This window comes from Rhinopithecus roxellana, chromosome 2 (assembly GCF_007565055.1).
Source record: "Rhinopithecus roxellana isolate Shanxi Qingling chromosome 2, ASM756505v1, whole genome shotgun sequence".
Taxonomy (NCBI): Eukaryota; Metazoa; Chordata; class Mammalia; order Primates; family Cercopithecidae; genus Rhinopithecus; species Rhinopithecus roxellana.
In genome coordinates, this window is record NC_044550.1 from 186,653,529 (window position 1) to 186,664,662 (window position 11,134).

Genomic DNA, 11,134 nt, shown 5'->3' on the forward strand with positions numbered 1-11,134 from the left:
GACTTCCAAGGCACTCTGTGTTTTGGCAGGAGCACCTGAGACTGAAACAAGGTTAGTGGATGTAAGATAACAAGAGTCCCCTAAAAAGTTCCAATCCATTTTGCTGCTAAAGAAATCCAATCATTCATAATAATAAACAGCCAAAATAATTAGCTGTATTTCCTTTCGTTGAAGTCATTTTTAATTGTAAAAAGTATCAATTACATAAGAGGTTTTCAGGATGATGGGATGCAGTGAAAGTTTGGTGAGGACTCCACTGAATTAAATGACATGAAAAAATATTTTTTCTAGTTGCTGAAATATAGGTGTTTTAAGGATCCATTTGTGAAACACAAACAGCCGCTGAATAACTGAATAACTTAGAAAAGACCTCCTTATAAGGAGGTAACTGAAACAGGGGAATCTCTCTGTTAAAATTTTCTCTTTGAAGATAACTCTTTTGTCCTAGGTCTTTTTTCTTCTTTTTTATTTTTTTTTTTTTCAGTTAGAAATACTAAAGTAGTTCTTTCTTCATATGAGAAAATTTTAGAAGTCTTACAAATAATTGGTAGCATGATGTCTTGAAAAATGGATCTTCAATTTTTATTTTCATTAGGATAGAAATTATAAATATATACTGCTCTGGAGTCTGATTGGAGGGTAAAAAATGAAATGTTTTATGCTGACAAATGAGACTGCAAATATCACCACTCAGAGTAGTAAAAGCTTGCACTTGAACTTATAAATTGAAATATACTATATATTATATATGTACTTCTTCCTATATTTAATATATAGTATATTTATACATAGTCTGACATTTGGAGGGTGGGGAGCTAGTTGACATCATCTTCAAGCTCTGAGGCTCTTGTGTATATAAAAATATGGAGAACTAATTGAAAGTTCCCAGGAAGAGTAATGCCTCTAGAAGAAATCTAGTTTTGATCTATACAAAGTAAGAAATAATTTTGGGAAAAGCCTTGAAATAGGGAAAGAGAGTGAGTCCTAAAGATTCACATTTTCTTGGAAATTGATAGACCTGGGATCATTGTTCTGCCACTTCTATCAGGTCAGGTGATAGAAGGGGAGTTTAGATGTAAAAATCTATTTGGATGTTAAGAAAAGAGACTGTGTAATTAAAATGAAATATCGTAATCTTGGAAACATAGTTTCCACATAAGAGTACGATATTGTATTAGTCCATTATCATGCTGCTACGAAGAAAATATCCTAGACTGGGCAATTTATAAAGAAAAGAGTTGTAATTGACTTACACTTCCACATGACTGGGGAAGGACTCCAGAAACTTACATTCATGGCAGAAAAGGAAGCAAAAACATCCTTCTTCACATGCAACAAGAGAGAGGATTGCCAAGCAAAGGGAGCAAAGTCCTTCATAAAACCATCAGATCTTATGAGAACTTACTCACTATCATGAGAACATCATGGGGGAAACTGCCCTTATGATTCAGTTATCTCCAGCTGTTCCTGCCCTTTACACATGGGAATTATTATAATTAAAGCTAATATTTGGGTAGGGACACTGGGCCAAATCATATCATTCCATCCCTGGCCCCTCCTAAATCTCATGCCCTCACATTTAAAAACAAAATATTGCCTTTCCAACAGTCTCCCAAAGTCTTAACTCATTCCAGCATTAACTCAAAAGTCCAAGTCCAAAGTCTCATCCAAGACAAGGCAAATCCCTTTCATCTATGAGCCTGTAAAATCAAAAGAAAGTTAGTTACTTCCTAGATGCAATGGGGATACAGGCATTGGGTAAATGCATGCATTTAAAATGGGAGAAATTGGCCAAAACGAAGGGGCTACAGATCCCATGCAACTCTGAAATCCAATGGGACAGTCAAACCTTAAAGATCCAGAATGATTTCCTTTGACTCCGTGTCTCATTCAGGTCACTCTGATTCAAGAAGTGGGTTCCCATGGCCTTGGGAAGCTCCACCCCTGTGACTTTGCAGGGTACAGCCTCCTCCTGACTGTTTTCACAGCTAGAGTCGAGTGTCTGCAGCTTTTCCAGGTGCACAGTGAAAGCTGTTGGTGGTTCTACCATTCTGGGGTCTGGAGGATAATGGCCCTCTTCTCACTTCACTAGGCAGTGCCCCAGTGGAGACTCGATGTTGGGGCTCCAAACCCACATATCCCTTCTGCACTGCCCAAGTAGAGGTTCCCCATTAGGGCTTCACCCCTGTAGCAGACTTCTGCCTGAACATCCAGATGTTTTCATACATCCTCTGAAATCTAGGCAGAGGTTTTCAAACCTTAATTCTTACCTTCTGTATACCCACAGGTTCAATACCACATGGAAGCTGCCAAGGCTTGGGTTTTGCACCCTCTGAAGCAATGACCTGAGCTGTAGCTTGGCCCCTTTTAGCCATGGCTGGAGTGGCTTGGACATTGCCCCGAGGCTGCATACACCAAGGGTCAGTGGGCCCTGGACCCAGCCCAGAAAACCATTTCCCACTCATAGGCCTCCAAGCCTGTGATAGAAGAAAATGCCCTGAAGGTCTCTGACATGCCCTGGAGACATTTTTCCCATTGATGGGGATTAATATTTGGTTCCTTCTTACTTATGCTAATTTCTGCCACAGGTTTAAATTTCTTCCCAGAAAATGGGTTTTTCTTTCTATCACATTGCCAGGCTGTAAATTTTCCAAACTTTTATTGTTGTTATTATTATTATTATTATTATTATTATACTTTAAGTTCTAGGGTACATGTGCATAACATGCAGGTTTGTTACATATGTATACTTGTGCCATGTTGGTGTGCTGCACCCATCAACTCGTCAGCACCCATCAACTCGTCAGCACCCATCAACTCGTCATTTACATCAGGTATAACTCCCAATGCAATCCCTCCCCCCTACCCCCTCCCCATGATAGGCCCCGGCGTGTGATATTCCCCTTCCCGAGTCCAAGTGATCTCATTGTTCAGTTCCCACCTCCAAACTTTTATGCTTTGCTTCCCCTTGAATGATTTGCCACTTAGAAATTCCCTTCCCCAGATACCCTAAATCATCTCTCTCAAGTTTGAAGTTCCACAAATCTCTAGGGAAGGGTCAAAATGTCACCAGTCTCTTTGCTAAAGCATAGCAAGAGTCACTTTTGCTCCAGTTCCCAAGAAGTTCCTCATCTCCCTCTAAGACCACCTCAGCCTGGACTTCATTGTTGATATAACTATCAGCATTTTGATCAAAGCCATTCAATAAGTCTCTAGGAAGTTCCAAAAGTTCCCACATCTTCCTGTATTCTGAGCCCTCCAAGTCTCCAGGAAGTTCCAAACTTTCCCACATTTTCCTGTCTTTTTCTGAGTTCTCTAAACTGTTCCATCATCTGCCCGTTAGCCAGTTCCAAAGTCACTTCCACATTTTCAGATATCCTTATAGCAGCACTCCACTCCCTTGGTACCAATTCACTATATTAGTCTGTTCTTATGCTGTTATAAAGAAAATAGCCAAGACTGGGTAATTTACAAAGGAAGGAGGTTTAATTGACTCACAGTTCCACGTGGCTGGGAAGGCCTCAAGAAACTTACAATCATGGTGGAAGGGGAAGCAAACACCTCCTTCTTCACAAGGTGGCAGAAGCGAGAAGGGCCAAGCAAAGGGGAAAAGACCCTTATAAAACTATCAGATCTCATGAGAACTCGTTCACTGTTATGAGAACATCATGGGGGAACTGCCCCATGATTCTCCACCTGGTTCCGCCCCTGACATGTGGGGATTATTACAATTCAAGGTGAGATTTGGGTGGGGACACAGAGCCAAATCATGTAAAATATTCTTACCAGAGAATAAGAACTAGGAATGGTGATTAAAGGGGTTCATTCTTCCCACTGATCTTTGAAGATCTCTGAGTATAGAACATAATTTAGTCTCTCCAGCAAAGGTGAAGGATATTAAACACAGCAGTGGCTATAGTTACAGTAAGCAAAATTATCTGAATTTACGAGGTGTTCATTTGGGCACCAGGTTACTTACTTTGTAGTACTAGAAGCATCTTCTAAGAAGCGATTACTCATAAATTCTGGCTCCATCATCGATGCATACTAAGGAGCCTTTGGACAAACATATTCATGGGGATGATTTAGAATTGTTACTGGCAAAATGACAGAAAAATGTCATTCTCTTAATGGGAAACAAAGTGACTTGTGCCATTTGACTGTAACATTAAAAACAATAAGACTTGTCCTGTATTGCAACCTTCTGACAAGGGGACAATTATTATACATGATTTTGAACAGTTTTTCACAATTTATGAAGATATCAGTGATATAACATTTAGTAAAAATGAGAGATAATTGTGTTTTTAATATATTACCAAAGTTTTTGAATTTTTTTGTTTGTTTGTTTGTTTAAAAGCAAAGATAAGGGATAGAGGCCGGGCGCGGTGGCTCACGCCTGTAATCCCAGCACTTTGGGAGGCCTAGTCCAGCGGATCAAGAAGTCAGGAGATCGAGACCATCCTGGCTAACATGGTGAAACCCTGTTTCTACTAAAAATACAAAACATCAGCCGGGCGTGGTGGCGGGGGCCTGTAGTCCCAGCTACTTGGGAGGCTGAGGCAGGAGAATGGCGTGAACCTGGGAGGCGGAGCTTGCAGTGAGCCGAGATCCCGCCACTGCACTCCAGCCTGGGTGATAGAGTGAGACTCCCTCTCAAAAAAAAAAAAAAAAAAAAAGAAAAAAAAAGATAAGGGATAGAGGCAAATGCGTAATATAATGATAGTATGTAACTCTGGAAAAATGTACTAACCTCGACTTTCATAAATACCATTGTAAATGTAATTCAAAACATCTGAAAAATATGAGATTATTTTTCACAGCTTATGTGTTTTTAAAATTTTTAAAATATCCCCAACAATACATTTTACCAGAACTTGCAAATAAATGAATCTCTGTTATTATAAAGATAAAACTGAAGTACTTTAAATTGCAGAGGTTCACAGAAAAAAATATATAAAAAAGACAAATGCAAAATAGCACTTTCAACACTGCCCTCTAAAGATAGAAAGGCCAGTGTTTCTGAAATACATTTCTAAATTTAAAACATATTCTCTGTATTCAGAATTTTGCATGTGATTAAAATGAAAGAGAAATCTAAAGAGAACAAAACATGAAGTAAAATATGGACATTTGAGCAATTATCAGAGGAGACAAAAGGCCTTGAACCTAAGAACATTTTCTCAAAAGTAATTTTTCAGCTGTGAGATATCAAAAGAGTCCAGTCTCATTCCATGTAATGCAAGACTGCAGAATCCTCCTTTAAAAGCTGTTCCAATATGGAAATAATTCTTTATATTTTATAGCTTTATGAAGTCTTTCATGTAAGAATCTCAAAAAGGAAATAAGTGTAATAATTGACTTTTTTGAATATTAATGACTTCAAGAAAAATGAAAGCAATTAAAAAGAAATAGAAGTCTACTATAATGAAAGCTACTTTTTTTGTCGTACATAAGGTTAGTTGGATAGTTACAAAAAAGTGATAGCTGATATCTATTATTTTGTTTCTGAGTTTCTTTCTAAGCAGTATAATTATGCTATATGAGCAGGGTAGAGATGTCTCAGAAGGAAGCATGTGTTTTACTCCAGCAGGAAGCTGTCTCTTTTATTTCTATCATAACACTTCTATTCATGAAATGTTTCCATACTAAAACATAGCCACTGCATCAAGGGCTGTTTACAACTCAAGGCCTCAAATAGAAAAAAAAAAAAAAAAACCTAAATCTAAATCTTTAAATGCTGAACTACTCTTTACAGTCAAGGCCACTACTCCATACTAACATATTGGCCTGTGAGATATGATTTACATGCCTCTAAAAGTCCCATATGCTCCAAAATGATAGCCATATATTTAAAACACTTTCTTAGATGGCCATCTTTATTTAATCCCCTTTACAAGCAGTGCCTCCACTATGTTATTTAGATTCTATTCAAATTGCAAAACAAGCAGCAGTTTTAAGCATATTGATATAAAATAGCCTTTCCTCCAGGCTGGCGCAGCCTCAAAACAGAGCAAAGGGTTGGCCAAGCCAAAAAAGTTAGATTCTATTGTCATCTTGGCTGGATGCCATTGTGCACTGTGAGTACACCGAAGTATCTACAGCACCCTGGTCACACTATGGATAAGTCACCATTGTCAAAAATGTAGTGTTAAAATTAAAAATATCATTACCTCAGAATGCATAACATGTATGTCTTAAGTCATATTAGGGCTTAAGTAAAATCAGTATCATTTTAAACCTTAATTGCATTCCTAAAGTTATTTTTTTTTAGAATACATTATTGCTTACTCCTCCATTGTTCATGGAAGAGACAGAAATTATTTGAAGTCCCCAAGAAGGAAAAGTAGAGAAATATTTTTTTTTTCTCTACATTTGAGAAGAACTGAGGTACATAATCAAATTTGGGGTAATTTCATAATGTATAGTTCAACCCTTGGCATTTCTCTCTGAATCTTTCAGGGCCACATATCCCCAGCCTGTGTGTATTATTTTTCCTCTTGAATTAATTAAACTCCCTATCCTTCTGGAGATGCAAAGTTTTCCAACAGTTCTGCCTCTTATTGGGTAGAATAATGTAACTAAGGAAGGCAAAATGTGAGGGGGATATATAGTAGTAAACTTTTAACTGTGGATTTGTGCCGTGTTTTGTAATTATTTTATCACTAGAACTTTGACTCTTGTCTTCTTTCTTAATTGATTCAGAAGCTGAAGTTAAGAAGGAAATGTAAGATAATATTTTTATACATTATCTCATCTTCAATAATATTTCTGAACAGTAACCACTACTGTTGCTTTCTCTAATCATAAACTTTTAAAAATATTTTGTTTTATATCAAAGAAATTATTTAGATATTGCTAGTAGTGTTACTTTGTAGTTTTTATATTTTCAGTATCAATTTGTGAAAAAAATACAGGATTTGCTCTCCTAACACAAGTACAAAATTTTTTGTACAACATCTCGTAAGCAGCTGTTAATCAGGGAAATTCAATTCTACTGCTTTTCCTATAATTAAATGCAAAAGAAGACAGTTTAGAGTATTAAATGGGAAAATATAACAAATAGAAACAGTAGAGTGAAAGAGATAACCCCCAATTTTCTCCCCATTTTAGAACCTTGCCAAGGCATTCCTATTCAATGGCTCTTAGGTAAACAGTTCATACTGAAACACAATTCATTTGAAAGAAAGTGTTGTTAATTATAATACACTTAGAATGGAATGTCCAATAATGTTATTATCTTCAGGTGCTATCTATTTGCAAAAGAAAACATAAACACAGGAGGTAAAGTTAGAAAAGCTGTATCACAGAAAGGCACGATGTAGATTTCTGCTCTATCAAAACAGAATGAAATAAAACTAAATGAGCTTTATAATAGACAATCTGTACAGACCATACCTGGTTTTAATGAAGAGAGAGAAATTCATTGAATAAATTGTCAAGTCCTGCACAATAATTTATCCAGTTTTTAGTCTGATAATTGAAATATGACCACAAATTACCAACGAGAAGGTAAACGAAATTTAAGCGGACAAATGAAAGAAAATGTAGTGGTGCCCATTTGAAGAGATTCTCTGCACACTAGACCTTCTCACCCAGAGAATGATAAATATTTCTTCATTTCAAATGAGTCACTGAACAGAGGAAAATCAATTTCAAATGTAACTTCAAGAGAAGTTAAAGGGACAAAAGTGTGTGAATCTCCTGGAGTTCCAGACAGATTACATTACCTTAATTCAAAGTGAGAATATCTAATCCAGTATCCATCACTGCTAATATGATCAGTTTTCCATGTAATACCTCTGAAAAATTTACTAAAACAAATACTTGCTTTTATTTTATTTATTTATTTTTTATTTTTTAAGATGGAGTCTAGCTCTTGTCTCCCAGGCTGGAGTGCAGTGGCGCGATCTTGGCTCACTGCGACCTCTGGTTCACACGATTCTCCTGCCTCAGCCTCCTGAGTAGCTGAGATTACAGGTGCCCACCACCACACTCAGCTAACTTTTTGTATTTTTACTAGAGACGGGGTTTCACCAAGTTGGCCAGGCTGGTCTCGAACTCCTGACCTCAGGTGATCTGCCTGCCTGCCCAAAGTGTTGGGATTACTGGTGTGAGCTGCCACACCCAGCCAACAAATACTTTATTTTCTATCCTACTATTTAAAAAAGTAAGTTACTTATCTCTGTACAAACATATAACACACATAGCTATCATTTGTACAATCACATCTATATATTTTCTAATGAAATAATGAAGTTCATTTTTACTAAACAAGGTTGTTGTGTTTTGTTTTGTTTTGTTTTGTTTTTTGAGATGGAGTCTCACTCTGTTGCCCAGGCTGGAGTGCAGTGGTGCAATCTCTGCTCACTGCAAGCTCCGCCTCCTGGGTTCACGCCATTCTCCTTCCTCAGCCTCCAGAGTAGCTGGGACTACAGGTGCCCACCACCACGCCCGACTAATTTTTTGTGTATTTAGTAGAGACGAGTTTTCACTGTGTTAGCCCAGGATGGTCTCGATTTCCTGACCTCATGATCCACCCGCCTCGGCCTCCCGAAGTGCTGGGATTACAGGTGTGAGCCACCACGCCCTGCCAACACTTTTTTTGTTGTTTCTTTAAAACAAACAAACAAACAAACAAACAAACTACCTATACTCAGTGTGGAAGATTCATAAACTAGCTATGAACTACTTGATGAAAATTGGGAAGCAAATGATAATCCAAACACATGAAAGCTAGTAATAATGTTTAATCAAAATAAAACCTAATTCAAGAACATTAAAATAAAAGTAAAACTGGAAGCTCTATATTCAGAACTTTCAAAAATGATCACAACTCAGACAATGCAAGAAAATATTTAGAATACAAAAAATCAAGGTCAAATACTGATAAAAGGTAATTAAAATAGCCATATACCACAATATAAGAGAATTTTGGAAGAAATTACTTAAATCACCGTTTTAGTTTCTTCATATACAATACTATACATGAATTTAGGAGTTGTAAAAGTTAAACAGCATAATTTGTCTAACAAGTCCTCTGTAAGTGATGAGGGAAGGCCAAACTGAAAGGAACCATAAACCTGATTCCCTTTCTAAATTACGGAAAGAAATTTCTGTCAGAGTGAAACACAACAATAAATGCTATAAGTGAATTTTAATATTATTTACCAAATAGTATTTTAGGCAAGCCTTAATGATAAATCTAAACAGTAGTTTATATTCCACAGTTTTATCTCTAGCAGTAGGCATTTAAGAAGTAATATTTGAGTGCATCCAGAATAGTAGGCTGATCTGATACTTTTTCTTATTTTTTAAACTTAAATTTAGCATTTTACAGATGCTTCATTAGAGGGTTAAATAAAACATGAACACATATTTGAAATAAAATGGTCACCTTGTAATAAACATTTATTTTTAAGTCCTCCTTTCATCATATATTATAAAAGTCTTATGTATCGTATTTTCAAATGTTGCATTTTAAATGTAGCAAATGAATTCACCTTTTTCAGATATATTGAAGGATAACTCTGGCATAAAGTGCATCCTAATTTAAACTACAAGTGAATATAAAAGTTAAATATTTGTGAATGGAGTTCTAAATCTTCAGGCTCAGTTAAACTATTCATTTGATAACTACTGATGCTTTAAAAAAAAAATACTCAGCACTGTCACAGGGAAAACTGCAGTTAAGAGATGATACACTTTAAAAACATAGAAACATTCAAAAGTCATGAATGTAACTAGAAAAAATAATGCTTGAAACATTTCACTTATTTCAAGGTTTTTAAATGAAAGCATAGAAACACAATCCCCCTAAGGAATGTGTTTAAACCACATAGTCTGAATCATTTCAATTCCCATAAGGTCTATTTCTTGAATGATTTTTACATGTAAGCAGAACAACCTTCTGCAACTGACTTCAAATATGTTTCAGTATATTTTATAGGAACAAAGATGAGAAAAAAAATGTGTTACAGCTCATGAATTCTGGAGACTAGAATACACATAAAGTTACTTTTAAAGACTGTCTACAAAGTACAGCATGAATTGCTAATTTGGCAACACTCTAGTCAATGTAATCAAAACCAAAGGCAAAATTCAGAATAAAATGCCAGCTCAGAAACTTGTGTATGGTAATTGCGAAGCTGCTTCTTGACCTTGCGATACACAAATCATCTCTCAAATTAAATAATTTGAAAATTTATTTCTGGAGAGTCTGCTTTCGAGAAGATGGAGAAGACACTTTTTCCTATGCCTCCCATTAAATACCCAACCCTGGACATCTTCTATAAAACAAACATAGATTTTCAAAGGTGGAGATAAAAAAGCAGATAGGAAACTTGAGACTCAAATAAGTGACATAGCCATAAGTTCCCCAGCTTTCTTTTTGCTTCCCATACCTTAGACTTGGAGCTGAGGATGCAGCCACCTGGAAATACCAACAGGCACAGACAATAAAAACCCCAGCAAAAGTCTGCTCTCTCTAGCCAAAGGAACAGGCAAAGAGCAGCAGCTTAGCAGGACAGAAAGCATTAAGACACTAAATGCTTTTCTTTTTTTTTTTTTTTTTTTTTTTTATTTGAGACGGAGTCTGGCTCTGTCGCCCAGGCTGGAGTGCAGTGGCCGGATCTCAGCTCACTGCAAGCTCCGCCTCCCGGGTTTACGCCGTTCTCCTGCCTCAGCCTCCCGAGTAGCTGGGATTACAAGTGCCCGCCACCTCGCCTGGCTAGTTTTTTGTATTTTTTAGTAGAGACGGGGTTTCACCGTGTTCGCCAGGATGGTCTTGATCTCCTGACCTCGTGATCCGCCCGTCTCGGCCTCCCAAAGTGCTGGGATTACAGACTAAATGCTTTTCTATAGCCAAACGACACAGACATTTAAAAGACAAAGTGGAAAGCCAAGACTTCCACTCCTGGCAGGCTATAGCAAGGCACCTGTGATAGTTAATTTCATGTGTCACCTTGATTGAGTCATAGGGTCCCCAGGCATTTGGTCAAATATTATTCAGTGTTTCTGGATGAAATTTATATTTAAATCAATAAACTGAGTAAAGTACCTTGCCCTTCTCAATGTGGGTGGGCCTCATTCAATCAGTTGAAGGCTAATGGAACAAAAAGGATGACTCTCTCAC